Source organism: Pseudopipra pipra, chromosome 7 (assembly GCF_036250125.1).
Source record: "Pseudopipra pipra isolate bDixPip1 chromosome 7, bDixPip1.hap1, whole genome shotgun sequence".
Lineage (NCBI taxonomy): Eukaryota > Metazoa > Chordata > Aves > Passeriformes > Pipridae > Pseudopipra > Pseudopipra pipra.
The window spans coordinates 34,789,853-34,805,272 of record NC_087555.1 but is presented as its reverse complement, the minus strand read 5'-3'; positions in this window follow the sequence as shown (position 1 = coordinate 34,805,272).

Below are 15,420 nucleotides of genomic sequence, written 5' to 3'. Positions count from 1 at the left end.
AACAAATGAAACAACCCCCCCTTCCAAAAAAAGTATTTTTTGAAAATATCAAGATATGTATCTATACACAATGTGTATAGTATCAGAACTGATGTGTAAGTAAGTTTTTACTCTAAGTAAAAAGTCATTTTCACAGGTGAGTAGAAAAGAAGGTCTGAAACTAACATGGAAACTCAAGGAAAATATTAATTTAGGATTACTGTTAAGCTTTTTTAAAGTGTGTGTTCAACCTGGAGGGGGGAAAAAAGAGTTATGCAAGCTGGTCACTGAATTTTTCTTAAAATATTTCTTAAATAAACAATTTTGAGTGTTACAAGAGCTGGCACCAGTGAAGATTTTAGAAAACAAGCTGTGTAGTCCAACAGTTTCTCATCCAACACTTTCTCACTCGTGTTTCATGTTGGTAATGCACAAACAGCAATCTCTTGTCACATAAGTAGGTGTTTGATGATTCATTAGTGATAAACAGAATAAGATAAGCGTGTGTAGATTCACAAAAGCAATAACTGAAGAGATGATCTGCTCAATAGATGAGTGTTAGGGCACCTCAATAGCTCAGGAGGTTGGATTGCACTTGAGCCTTTGGGGAGGGCTTTCCATCTCATTGACACACCAGAGTGTGCTGATGTTTAAATCTGGTGACCTGTGTGTGCTGCACAGCGAGCTCTGTAACCAGTGCCTAAATCAGGACAGGAGCCTCAGTGGTCTTGCTCTGTCCAAAGAGCAGCAGACAGTGACAACACGCAGTTTTAATTCCATTGATGACTAAGGTTTGGACACCCCCTGCATGGCTAATAAGGTATCCTAGGTGGTGGAGTCCTGGTCTATTAAAAAAGCAGGAATGAAGGTTTTCTTTCATGGGTGCAGGAAGCATGACCAGGTGCCCATTCCTCTGACTGGAGGTTAAGGAGTTCACCATCACCTCAGAGACAGTTTCCCTGGATAATTGGCTGTGTCTGGGCTTGTGTGTCAGACCTGAGCAAACCACATCAGCTCCCATGGGGTGGTTAGAGCAGCTGTTTGGAGCTCCATTCAAACCACTAAAAGGTCTTACTCCCACCAGGAGGCTGCTTGTCCCGGTCATTCAGGTGAGCAGCCTGCACCTGCCCCTGAGAAATGGATACAGATTGGATAAACTCCCTGTTTTTCCTCTGGGGTGTGCTGCCTGTATGCAACTCCCAGCCACATCTTTCTGTGTTTCCCTGCCAAGAAATAGGGCATGGAAAACACTGTGACTTCATTTGAGAGCAAAAAAGAAGGTTTACTCCCCTTTTCCTTTCATGAAATCTCAGAAGATACAGTGAAAACTCAGACGTGTCCTTATGGATGCTGTGCCTGCAGTGTTTGCCTGTAGACATGCTTCCAGTGTGAGGACACAAACAGGCCAAACCTAAAGAGAAGCAGTGCCAGGTAAGTGACCTTTCTTTCCAGAGGGGAATGATGCAATGAGTGTGTCCTGCACTGGGTTTTGCAAGTCTCTAAACTGGTTTTCTGCCTGTGTGTCTGAGGGGACCTTGATAATTTAAGGGAGAGAGTTTTTCCTGAGACACCGCAGTGCTCACTGTTGTGCAGTGTCTGACAGCAGCATGCCGATATCTCAGTCTGGGTGTCCTCTGAGGTTGGCAAATGGCATTGAACAGGTTGTAGGTGGCCCTTTTCACTGGGGTTTGTCCTTTTTCGTGAGTCACGTGACTCTCAAATTTCAAGCAGTGCCTCCCAGTGTTGGCATGTATGAAGCACAGCAAATAGCCCTTTGGAATTATACACTCCTGGATAGTGATACACTGTCACTGTGAGCCTACCAAAAAAAAAAAAACCCAAAACAAAATGCAAACAAACAAAACCCCAAAAAACTAAAACAAAAAACTCAATCAAACCCCCAAAACAAACAAAAAAATGAAAAACCACCAAAAAATCCAAAAACAAAACAAAACAAAGGCACTGCATCTTTTATCTGTTGATTCTAAAGCCCAGATCTAACACCAGCTTTGGTGTTATTTCCACAGCTGACGTCCTTGTCCAGAACTTGCTGTCTCGTAATTAGCAAACCCTCTCCTGTGGGAGCTGGCTCCCATAGCCTACAGAAATTTGATGCTTTGGAAGCCTTGAAAAAGTTTGGAGGGAGATGCTCAATATCAGTTTGGGAAATGCCCAACAGAAATTCTGCACAGAAACATGATATAAATATTTTATAAATCAGGGACCTCAAACTTACAGAAGTGTCAGTATAGCAGGTAGAGTCATGTTGTTATTTTGAGGTGATAGATATCCATAACCAATTTTCTTTTTAAATGGAAAAGGAAGCCATGTTCAGTTGATGTTCCCACATACTGGGAGAGGGGTCTGCCACATTTTGTACATCAGAAGAGATGTCCTTCAGGAAGAATAAAACGAGATGTGATGAGTGGTCTGTCTTATGTGTTAGGTTAAGGTTGCCCTTCTCCAGACATGTCTGTAGATCTGAATATCTCTCTTCTATCCCATCCAAAAATATGATGTGCATATCCTGCAGGTGTGTACACTCATAAATGCTCAACTTTAAAAGTCTGATCTTATCTGCTGCTTTTCATAGTAAGAGGATTGTAGGATCCAGGTAGTTTTAAGGTACCCACTGCATCCTCCAGAGGATCAGAGGCCATTTGTTGAACTACTCTAAGCCATGAAATTATGCAATGCTGCACGTCTGTCCTTACTGCAGGAGTCATACTACTCTGATTACAGATCCTTGGTAGTCATTTGAACTTCTTTTAGGCAGTAAGACTCTACCAGGTCTCTTTGTACAAGAGAATCAGTCACTGGGCAGTAAAGGCCGTGCTGCGTGTGAGCTCCCCAAGGCTGATGTGCAGCCCCTGCTTCCCCAGGCTGGAGATCCCACGGACCTTTGGTGCCCTTTCCACTGGCTGTGGTGAGCTAAGGAGGTACAAAAAAAACCCCCATCTATCCTGTAGGGCTTTGTAGTTCAATAGACAGCCTGAAAATAGGTCTGTCATAAAGAGAGAGTGACCTTCTTGGGATTTGTCTGCATATGCCTGATTGGGTTCAGACATTGTTCTGCTCTGATGTGTCTTATCTGACACTTTTCAGAAGATGTTAAGCCTTTGTGAAATATGTGTGATGATTTTCTGCATATATTTAGCTATTTTAATCATCTTGAAATTCCTGAAGTCCAGGTAGTTCATTGCCCTGAACTGTATTTTAAAGTAAATTATTCTACAATTGTAGCTTTAGTTCAGTTTTTTTTAGTTTGTTTTCTACATTGCAGAGTCAGATATATTTTTCTCCTGTTCTTAATGAATGTGAATATAATAAAACATAATGTCTAATTTGAGATTGATATATATATACTACCACAGTTGTGTCTGACAGGATTAAGTTGTCCTTTTTTCTCCTTAAAATTAAAACATTAATGTAGTTTTCAATGATAGGTGCTAAAACATCTTTATAAATATTTGAAAAGACGCTGTTCAATGAACTGTGCAAGACAGGAGGCTGACCTCACACAGCTAATTAATTACCACAATCAGAGGAACTCCAGACAAAGTATCCTCTCCAGCAGTTTGAGAGGTAATTAACATTCATGTCTCGTAAAAGTCACTTGACTTCCAATTATGATTAAATATGCAAGGTCACGGGGACACAGCAAGTGGAAGAACTGAAAGTAATCCCCTAGTACTGTGGTAGCAGCTGGAAAGTAATGTCAGGCACTGAAGGACTTTGAGAAATATGGATTACAAGTCGTCGTGTCCCACTGTGCTGGGTGAAGGACTGATGGAGAAAATCTCCACCAATGTTTTGACCCCACTTCTTTTGATTGTCAGAATTCTTTGGATCAGCAAAATTCTTAAGTTGTTGTTTCCAAAATGGAATCACACTGGACAGTTACAGTTGTGCATAGGCCTCAGCAAAATATTGCCTACCCAGTTTAAGAGTATCTGTCAAACTGTGTGACTGCTCTCATGCATTTTACTATCAAATGGAAAAGTCTTACAGGACTGTAGTCCTGTAAGACTTAATCTTGTCCTGTAAGTCTTACTCTTGTCACTGAAAAGTCCTAATTAGGCACACCTGACTGGACATCAGTGCCCTTCCTTAAGGAATATCAAAATTGAAAGAAACGATATTACATTACTTTTAAGGGACTATGATCAGCAGGGCAACCCCCTTTTTTTCATACTAAGTCCATACATCCGTTACCATTTGTGTCTACTGCTATAAATATTTTAAACTGAAAATAACATTTTAATATTTGAAAATTATAGTATTTTGTTCTCTCATATATTTTAAAAGTAGACCTTAAAAATATACATTTTTTTTTTGAAAATTAATGTTTTAATGAAGTAATAAAATAATTTAGGTTAAAAAGTACGTTAACTCTAAACAAAAGAGCAAATCATTTGCCATAATGGCAATGTAATCAAAAAACAGCAATCGTATTGTCTGTTTAAATAGCCATATCCCATAAATACGGTTTGACAGCCTAAATTCTGTCACATATTACTAGGTCACATCCTATTTTTGTGGACATCATTATTATCAGAACAATTGTTACAGTCCACCAAAGAGAAAAACGCTGAGGTCAGTCACCCGATGCTCGTTGTCACTCTGGGGTGTTAATTGCTACCATGTCAGCCAGGAACAAGCAATAACCTGTGAACATTGGCACTCCATTTCAATGCTGTCTCAAGTGTGTTTATTTGTACAGCATGATGTAAAATATTAAAGGACATTTCACCCTGAGAGGAGCTTGGTGACTCTCCAAAGGGGAGGAGGTAGGAAATGTTACCCTTCACTGGGACAAGGAGCAGTTAATTAGTCCATGAGGAAAAGAGATGCCTCTCGACCTAATAAAGCAACAGTTGCGTCTCAGAGGAAGTGAAACGAGGAGCTTCTTAATTAAGAAAAACCACCTACACAGTCTTATAACAGCAAGTTTCAGAGAGCAAGATTAAATCTCAGCTGAGCCTTTGGGGAACTCGAAAAATTTGCTTGGCTCCATGAACAAGTGTTATGCACCAAGAAGGGACTGTCTCCAAAGGTGCCACTTCAGAGGTGTGCAGCAAAAGGATGGAGGCTCCAGAAGGTGCATGGAAAACCATGTGCAACTTACCTAAAATTCAAAAAAAAGAGGAGAAAAAATGAGACATGATTTGGGGGTTTATTCATTTGCAACTATTTTGAATGTTCATATTATGAAGAAATACTTGTGCTTAGATTTTCCCTTAGCTGGCTGAAGCTTTGAGGGAGGTCAAAGTACAAGATAACAACCAGGCACTTCAGACATGAAGGTGTAGTAAAATTCTAAATCACATGATTAGTACCTCTTAACAGTTTCCTTGGCTTCTCAGAGCATCCTTGAGAGGCTCCACAGGGCATCTGAAAAAACCTCCACTGATGATGCACAAGCCCTGTTGAGGGATTCCACACACACACATCAGGACAGGATGAAGTCTTCTCCCCTCTGTTGGAGATCCAGAAGGTTCCACCAGCAGGCTGAATGATACTGGGGACCTCACATGAACCCTAAATATCTCCAGGGACTCTTGTTACAATGATTTTGTGATGTGTCGCTTTCTGTGCATGAGTCAAAATCAGAAATAATAGTGGCATGGTATGCAAGCAGGGCTGAGTCCAGGATTCAGTGTCCCAGATTCTGCTGCTTGCAGATGAAAAATACTGACAGTATTCCAGTCCAAAGTGGAAACACTTATAACCCAGTACTTCCCAATTAATTAACCAGTTTTGGCCATCTGGGTATTCTGTTTCAAGTTGCTTGGAGTATTTAAACATGAAAAGGAGTCTAGCCAGTAAATCACATTATATATGAGATGAGGTTCTTTTAATTCCCATTTTCAGCAATTTTCGAGAGTATCTATGAGCATCCAAAGTCTGTAGGACTCAGCTACGGCAGCATCTTATTTCTTAAATTATTTTTAACACTTCCTTATTCATATTCCAAATACTCAAATGCATTTCTATTTCTTAAATGTTTTCATAAGGTTTTTTTACTTCCTATTATCTATGAAGCGGTTCCCTGGCAGACTGAAAAAAGTCAGGGAAATTAACTGGATTTCCATGGACACAGATATTATGAAATAGAGTTCTTTGTATGGAGCTGTTGGTGTTATTTCTATTTACTGTAATTTTAGAGTTAGAATTACAGTTTAAAATCTTGTGATGTTTTGGAAGACTTGAATGACAGAAAAATGGAGTCATATTCATTACAGATGACAGAAACCCTGTAGACAGCACTGAGGGAGGGAACTGTTTAATTAACAATAACAAATACAGAATCACAGGGCTTGACAGTACCTCAGGCAGTCTTATTGCCCTCTCTGTGTTTCCCAAACAGCATCAGCTATATCTCAGCCAGCCCCTATAGGCATTTCTCCAGAATTTTTGAAGAGTGACAGCAATGTCCTTAAACAGCCAATTTCAGCACTTGCTGTCCTTTTTTTTTTGTTTTTTTTTTGATCATGCCTATGTCTCAGTTGCCACTGCTGAAGTTTAAAGCTGCTTGTCTTATCCATCATGGACAAACCATACTTCTTTCTATGGCCTTTGAGAAAGTGAAGAGTTAAAACAAAGCAGAGATGACCCCATTGGAGTGTGCACATCTTGGTCCTATTCCTATTCCAGGTCTCACGAGCACAGAGGAGCCTGCTGGAATGTCATCTCCAACCAGACTGTGGGTTGAAGACCACAGATGTCATGTTGTCCTCTTTCACTGCAGCTCTGGTCTGTGTGTGTTGTCTGTAGATGACACGGGACTCATGGAAGCACTTTCCTTTCTGTCTCCTTCGTGCTGCAGTCCAAGGGAGCACGGAGCTCTAAATTGCCACTTCATTGCTCTAATTTGCACTTCATTGCTTGTAAACCTTGCTCTGTAAGTGAAGACATGCATGGATCCCTCACTGATTCTGGGCACAGTCTGTAAGAAAGTAAGCCTCAAATTGAATTGGCACTGCGAGCAGGTATCTTCATATTTCAGCAGAAAAAAAACCCTGAAACAAACAAGGCTATATCCATACCTCTGCAAAGCCCTGCACATCAGAGAGTCACCGAGACAATAATGTATCTAATAAGTTAGACTCTGGTGAGTTACTTCAAACTCAGGATATTCTATGATTCTATGACAACATAGACAGTGTATCTAATTTCATTATATCTATGCCTATAAGGAAAAGACCTGGTCCTACAAAGCCTTCTGAATAATCTCTGCTGGAGAAACCTCTGAGCTTTACCAGGTTAAAGAAGGTCTGTGCTGCCTCCCCTGCCCGTGCTCATTTCGCAGCTGCTGCTGGATCTATTGGAGCATAAGGTCAGTAACACAGATCAGGAGTGCTGATAGCACAACAAATCTCATAAGTATAATCAATTGAAATACTAACTCTATGGAATTTAGGACCATCTTGAACAGGGTTGCTGACAGAAGGCCATAGCTAATCCGCAGGACTGGAATGGGTCATTGATAAAATGACACCCATTGCTTTGTAAACTTCTTACCACAAGGGACAGCTTAAGGGGTCATTTGATCAGACTCTGCAGAGCCCTCCTCGAGACAGGATAGAGAACAGATCATTCTGGAATCTACGGGATTATTTAGAACCAGGTGAGTGAAATTTGATGATGTTCAGGATAGAAACGTGGTTTTGTTTAGTTGTGAGGTTTTGTTTTTTATCAGTGAGGATATTTACCCCACAATCAAATTACCGAGGTTTACTATTGCAATCTCCATCACTGGAAATCTTTAAATTAAAACTAAATGTTTTGGTAAATGTAATTCAGCCAAGATTTAATTCAAGTAGTTCTTATATTATACAACAGGTCAATCCAGAAGTTCACAATGTTCAGGTCAAGGGGACTATGATTCTATTGCAAAAGCAGTTCAGAAGTGGTCAAAAACCTCCTGAGAGGGGCAACATTCACCACAAAACCCACTCACCAAACACCAGTAATGTTCTTTTTCATGTTTTATTTCAGAACAGTGCCATTTCATCTTCTAGGATAAAAATTATGGTGATGAGCTGCAAGTCACTTATTTTACTCACATAACAAGCTTCGCCTAATGGGCACAACTGTATTCTAAATGCAGAGCCACAGGTACGTGTGTGATTAACTTGCCTGATGACACTCACAGCATCAGCAAGAGAGCATTGATGTGCTCCATTTGTAGTTCCCAAGATGAGTGAGTCTGGTAACAGTTTAGCACTAACAACTGACTGTAAGAAGTACAAGTCCTCTTCCTCAGAAGGCTGAGGAAGAACAAGCCATGGTATTTACTGAGTAGCTGGTGCTGGAATTCAGGAATTAGTCAAATAATGTTAACCTTCAGAAAGAAAGGCAAGAAAGGGAAAAAAGAAAGAAAGAAAGAAAAAGAAAGAGAAAAAAAGAAAGAAAAGGCTTTCTCTGAGATGATAGTTCAAATAGCTGGTGTCTTGTGTTCCCACATCTTCTAGTGAGGTGGGGTTTTTTGTTGTTTGGGTTTCCCTTCAGCAGCAATGCACCCTTACTACCTGTTAAAAAGAGGATTTCAGAAAACAGAAAAGGCAGCCAAAGAAGTGAATACAGAGCAAGCCCAGGAAGGCCTTGATCCTACCTTTCTTTCATGAAGAGAAGAAAAATGCTTCTGAGCAAATGCTGTAGCTGCATAAGGCCATTAGGTCTGCCCTGTGTAACTGCAGTGGTCACACCCATTTTCTCTCCAGCTGGTTTCTGCAGCCCTTTACTTTCACTCTTCAAACTTGCCACCACCCTCGCTGTTCCCTGGCCTCCAGGAATTGAAATTGCATCTCTCTTCCTGATGGTTCTTGCATTCACTCTCACCTCCTCTTTGTGCTGACCTCCTCTGGGTATCACTCACTGGCTGGTCTGGTTTGCTTCCCTCAGGGATCATGGAAATCTTACAAAGTATTAAAGTTCCTGAAAAGTTATATTTATAAAGGATACATAGGGAAATGGACATTTATGATAATAAGGGCATCTTGTAATTCAGTTTTCATTGCTGTCACTGCATAGAAATGGTTTGTTTTCATTGAAAACTCTTCCTGACCTAACCTAGAGCAGCCTTACAAAGCAAAGCACTCCATTATCTTACTTTTTCCCCCTGTAATTTCAGTTTTGAAAGCTTTTAAGAGTTCTTAGTACCTGTTCTGCTTTCTAAACTGGGGGAAACTTGGCAGAGATGAAACTGCTTTACTCGATAATGCTCGTGGTGCTGCTTAGCTTTGTATTTGAATATCAAAATCACTTTTGTAAGTATTTCTTGTGTCAGAAGAGATGTGGTGACACTTGGTTTTAGGAATTTCAGAATATTGGGGATTATCCTGCTCCAGAAACAAGTGGATGTCTTCTAAAGTACAGGTACATGGGCAGGAAAAAAAAAATCTGATTTTCATAGCCTGGTCCCACATAATTAAGTTTCTAATAGGAAATGGATGTTTACATAACCTGCTCCTTAGGAGTGCTCTGAATTCCAAGTTTACCAGGAACTGAGCATTATTTTGATATAAGTAAAATGTATTCAGTGCCCATTACACAGCTGTTTGTGGGGCTTTCCTTAGACTATGGCAAAGAAAAATGCCACCCATAAGGACTAAACAGCTTTACTCATAAAGCATTGCAAGTGTGGAATTTTAATCTAATCTACTTAACTATATTATCAACATGCCTTAAGATGATTAAATCAGCTTCTTTATGCTCTAGGATTTAAAATCCTGTCTCTGGATGTTTCATGCGTGAGCTTGCAGTTCATCCAGTGTGTGTGGGAATGTACAGCAGAAATTAAAGACTGCTCAAAATTCTGTGTAGCAAACCTGCTTCTCAATGACAGAAATTTTTTTTAGGTTCACTGTGCAGTCAAGGCACATGAGTTTGGGTTATTTTTTTTTCTGAACCAAGTTTACTGCTGAAGGTAGCAATGTAGTTCCCACTAAAGCATAAATCAGCAGGCTGAAACCCTTGTAAGAACACACAGCGTTGCTATTGAGAGTACTCAAGTGAAAAATTTGAAAAATTATATATTTTAAAGTGTTTGTAAAACCCTGTTGCCCTTTGGTTTGCTGATACATACAGGCTCCCTGTTTACTTTTATTTTTCAACAACAACACTGCAATGAATGTTGTTTGGACACTGCTGATGGGCACCTGGATGTGAAATGATAGTCACAGGTCAAAGGTCAAAAAAGAAATTAGGTCTTCACTCTGTCAGAGCAGCATCCTCTTCTCCACAAAGCCTGGAGAAAAACTTGTTTTTCCAGTGTACGACTCAGGACATTCCATGATTGAATTCTCTAAGCAACAGTTTGGCCATTTGCTGATCCCATGAGCTCTTTTGTGCATTGCTGGAGCTTTTTCCTGTCCCATATGAAGTACTGCTCAAAGGGAAGAGACTGGAAATACCCTACCCCCGGGAGCAGAGGCTGGTCTTGGTGAGGAGTACTCCTATAAACACACTAAAATTTCACAGAAAAGAGTTTGAAACAGTTTCACAGGGCCTCTACTTTCCCATCTTCATTCTCAATAGTTTTTGCTTCTGAGACTATTTTAAAATTTAAAGTGTATTCGGAATATTTCACTATGAAAACATGCTGATCTAAAGTGAATGCTTAGATTTTAACCAAGACTACAATATATAGAGTATATCTGCTGGAAGAAGGAAAAATCTAGTTCTTGTGAGACAGAGAGAATTTAATTAACTTGAGTTACCTCACTTACTGCTGTATTATGGACCCAATTTCAATTCTCTTTGACATAGCTTTTAAAAAACCCATTGTTGTGAAAACTAAAGTGCAGCTTCACTAAGGAAAGTCATTTTGAGTTGCTGCTTTTCTCTGCCACGTTAAAGTTCAGTACAGATTGAACAGGGAGCCCTGCTTGGTTCCTGAGCCCAGAGGGCTTGGGCTGAAAGCACCACAAGGTCATTTAATCTGTGTCCCCTCCTTTGCACCCATCCTGTCCCTTCACTCCTCCTGGCATAACCAGATGGTTTTATCTTCCTTCAGCATTCATGTTCCTATACAATAATATTTTATATATGTTATCCATTCACGGGGGATCATTAGCATTGTCAATTAGCCCCTGTACTCAGGGTCTTCTCTTGTCTTTGCTGTCAACCCTCTGACACCTGTACACCAGTATGCACCTTGCATTGCATTGCACTATATTATTATATTATATTAATTATATTATTTACAATTAACTGATATTTTTAGTAGAATTCCTATAATTTAATTTCCTACACTGTTTATTTCCTACACAGCTGGCAAACATGGTGTTGTCACTTAACAGAGACAGAAATTGCATAACAAATATTTTGCCTCACCACCTTACCTTTTTTTCATCTGGGCTGCCTATGTCCTATTCATGCAAATATTCTGTAAGCCTGGGACTCTCAATGACTAATATGAACCATGCTCATAAATTCTGGGCTATGCTGGTTGTGGCACAGCAGAGGATAGAGCAGTGGGAAGGCACAGCTGGTGGCACTCTCACACAGAGGGTTAATTGTGCTTAATGAACCAATGAAGTAGAAAGCAAAAATTCACCCACTGCCAGCTTTAGCCTCTCCATGGCCCCAGTAAACTGTTCAGTGAAACTGTTTACTGAGGGATAAAGGCTGCAGGAGGCTGCTGGTAATGGCAGGGCTTTGTGAAACTCGTATAATGCTCCCCTGGCTTTGCTATTGTTCTTTCTTTGTCTACAAAAATAAGTTGGGGTGAGGCACTTTGCTACTGTGTGTGTGTATCCTGGCCGGCTGCTGCTGATGGGGGGTGGCTGAAAGCTCCAAGATATGGAGTGCTTATAAGGTGCTCTAAGAGTGAAAGTCATTTTCAGCTCTTGCACTGCTTTTGTCCGTCTAAAAACCGACAGGGGCATTTCTTGAAAGATAAAGTGTAACAAAACGAGTGCCTGGTTTCAAACATTTTACCCACTTTTGGAGGCTCAGCTCATTTCTGCTCCACACACCGGACTCTTCCCAGCGTTGCTCGTGACCACGGCCACCCTCGCCTGTGTCCATGCACTCGCCGCTCCTGGGCTGGGGAAGGTAAACTGAACAAAACTTTCTTTTTTTTTTTGAGTAATAATACCTGTGACTCTGAGGTGTGCTTACAGCAAATATCTCCTGTGCCAGTTTAAAACCCCCAGTCTTCGCTGTTTAATCAACTGCAAAAAGCTGTTTATTGCTTTCTATACATGAGTGTCTCAACGATGAGCTTTAATTAACTGCGTCAGCCTTGGCTGTCATTCGACACAGCTTTTATTGGAATAGATGTTAAATCCCATCTTTCATAACTGTGTCTTAAACGCATCTGTACTGAACTCCTTTAAATAGTAATTAGTTTCCATCAGCTGTCTTTTGTTCGTTTCGCATTTGCCCATGGGCACCTCATTAAAGTCCAGCACAACTTTCTTACACAGGGACACCTCCCACCTCCTCGGCCAGGGTGGGGAAGCTCTGGCTCAAACTTGTTTGTTCCTCTCCTGGAGAGCACTTTTGGGGGGGCTGATTTGCACTAATCCAACTCTGTTTTGGGGTTGCTGCAGCTCCCTAAAAGTTGCCTCATGCTGGGTGGCCCCTGCAGTGATTCCCGCAGTAGTAATGCAGTGTCAGCCCTGGGTGAGCCTGAGAGGCTGAAAATTGCTCCGTCTGTCTTGGTCTTGCAAAGCCACTCTTTCCTCCTTTCCCTGCCTGGAGGTCCATAGCCATGTCCTTTACTCCTTTCTTTCCTCTGTGCTTGCCCAAGGTATGGATGCATTGCCCAAGCATGCAGGCTGCTGCAGCATCCCAGGCAAGCAGCCTGTCTTCCCTCCCAGCTACTTCAGAGCTCCACACTCCTCTCTCCCACTGGTGTGTCCTCCTGGCTGCACTTCATCACATGGGATGTCATTTTCCTGGCTTTCCAGCCTGATTCAACCAACTGCTTACCCACCAGTGCAATATTTAATATTCTTTTTTTATATTCCTCTTTATAAATGTTAGGTTAGAGCTTTCTAATTCTGCTGTTGTGGATCCTTGGAGAGTTTTTGCAAGGGAAAGGGATATATTTCTCTATTGCTTTAACCAGAAGCAGCTAGAAATCTGGAGGTGACATATCGGAACTGCTCTACTCCACCCCAGCCTTGTCCAGAGGACAGGCAGTGGTTGTTCTCTGAGGAGCCCCCTAAACGTCCCACCCACAGTGAGATCCCTGCAGGGTTCCAGTCCCACCTCCCACACGGAACAAAGCTGCTGATTTATCCACTAACAGAGGTGCTTTTATGCCTCCATTACCTTCTTGTTTTTAATTTTTTTTCCCTACTTGTTGGCGTTTTAGACACTCACTGTTGTTTGCCAGCTAACGCTGCCCTGGCTTAAGCAAGGTGGCCAATTTCCTTTTCATGACTCTTTGTTAAATATTTAAGAGCACTTGGTTACCAGCCCAGTACATGCACTAGGTCACTCCCAAATACATGTTCTCTTGTGTAGCACACAGAACCAAACCTCTCCCTTCCTGACTCCTGAGCATCACACCCTACCACTGCCAGCTCTCAGGTAGGAGGGCACCCAGCTAACAGGTTACGAGGAAACCAAAATCAAAAACAGCCAAAAAAGTACATTATATTAACCCAAAACTGCTGCAGATTCTGGGCTTTTGTGTTTAGTTGTGAGACTGAGTCAAGGTACGCACCTATGAATGTCCTCCAGGGCTTTTGTCTCAGTGTGAATTCGTGCTTCAAGCTGCCTTGACATTACAGAGCTCTAAATAGAGGATTGGAAATTGTTGGAATAAATTTGCCCCCACAGGAGAGACCTAGATGGAAGGCTGTAAGGAGAATATTTAGTGTGTAGAATGCACATTTCTATGCACCCTGATACTATTGCTGTTGTGATTGTGCCTGGAGTTTTCCCATAATTTTTAGTTTCTTTTAGGAGATGCTGTGAGATCCATCTTTCTGCATAATGTTATTTATTGATGATGCTGGCTTGAACTACCATGGAAGGGTCATGCATTTATATTTAACATTTAATTATTGCTTATTTTTTCAGGCCTTTGGGGAATGATCTATTTTAATATTCCTATGATGCCTACTGTGAACTTGGTTACTATTGCTTGTAATAGGAAAAACAACAACAAAAAATCAGTCTTTCCTTTTTATCTTTGTTATTCTAGAAGTGACCAAACCTACACAGCTGGCAGCTGCTTTTGCTCAGGAGCCTTAATACCAAACTGCCCCTAAGAGCTCTCTGAGAAAGATAGTCGAGAATCTGTCAAAATGGCTCATTTAGTGAGGAGACGAACTACTTGTGGGAAAACCTTGCCACTAAATGGTTTCCTGTAAAATCCTAACAGCAGATGTGTGGATGTTTGGCCTTACTCCAAGGGACACACATCCTAAGGTCGAGATCGGGTATATTTTGAGACAACACATTAATGCCAGTGGGAGGGCAGGGATGATACATTTTATATCCTTTCTGGAAAAAAAATTCTCTAGCCTAGGTGCAGGCTACTCATAAGAAAGGAGACATTATTTTTCTTCTTCTTTATATTTATGTAGGGAGTCTGTCCTGTGTTCCAGTGAAAGAGGAGCAAAATTTGCAGCTACCAGCTGTAACACCCTCATGGAGGTGCAGCTGGCACTGCTACTGCCACTACACAGTCTGTGCTAGACAGGTGTGTACTGAGGAAAAGAAATAGCTCTGAACGCTGTTCTCTCTCACAGCTAAAATACATTGTTTTTGTAGGCTCATCCTCCCTTGCCAGCATACATCATGTTTTCTTCCCCCCCGCTTACACTTCACTAATGCTATCAATAATGTCCTCCTTCTTCCATATATTTCTATTTTTCATTTATTCTGCTTCATTCCTGGTATTTTATCAATGCTTGCTCCTTATTCACCTCCCTCTACCTGCAGCTTCCTTCTCCAGCCTAAACACAGTGCAAAAACCCCCCACCACAAACCTGTATAGCCATACTCCCAAATGCACCTGAGATGTTAGGGGGCTAGGAGGTGTTGTCCTGGAGGGTGGCTCTTCCCTCAGTGCTGTCTTCCTTCACCCTGCTGTCCCCCAGACAGGCACCCTTTCACTTGTACATGCTGCTCTTTATCCAAAAGTAGGGAGCCCTTAAAGGTCGAAGTAGAAATATCTCCATGGAAAAAAGGGCAGAGTTTGGTTGTTACTGGAAGAAGCTCAACTCTTCATTGTTTGGAAAGTGCACAGAGACACAGGGACCCTTGTAGTTAAAAGTGAGGAAAAATCATTCAAGCTTTTCCATCAAATTATACTGGTACCCCAGTTGCATGAGAAGGGGTTTATCACACAAATGTAGCCCAAGCCAAGCCTCATTGCCTGAATTGGGCAAACCAAGCCGTGGAGTGGGTTATTAATTTGGCAAAGCAGGAGCTGGTGAACAGAGCCCAGAGCTCTCAGGAAACCATTTG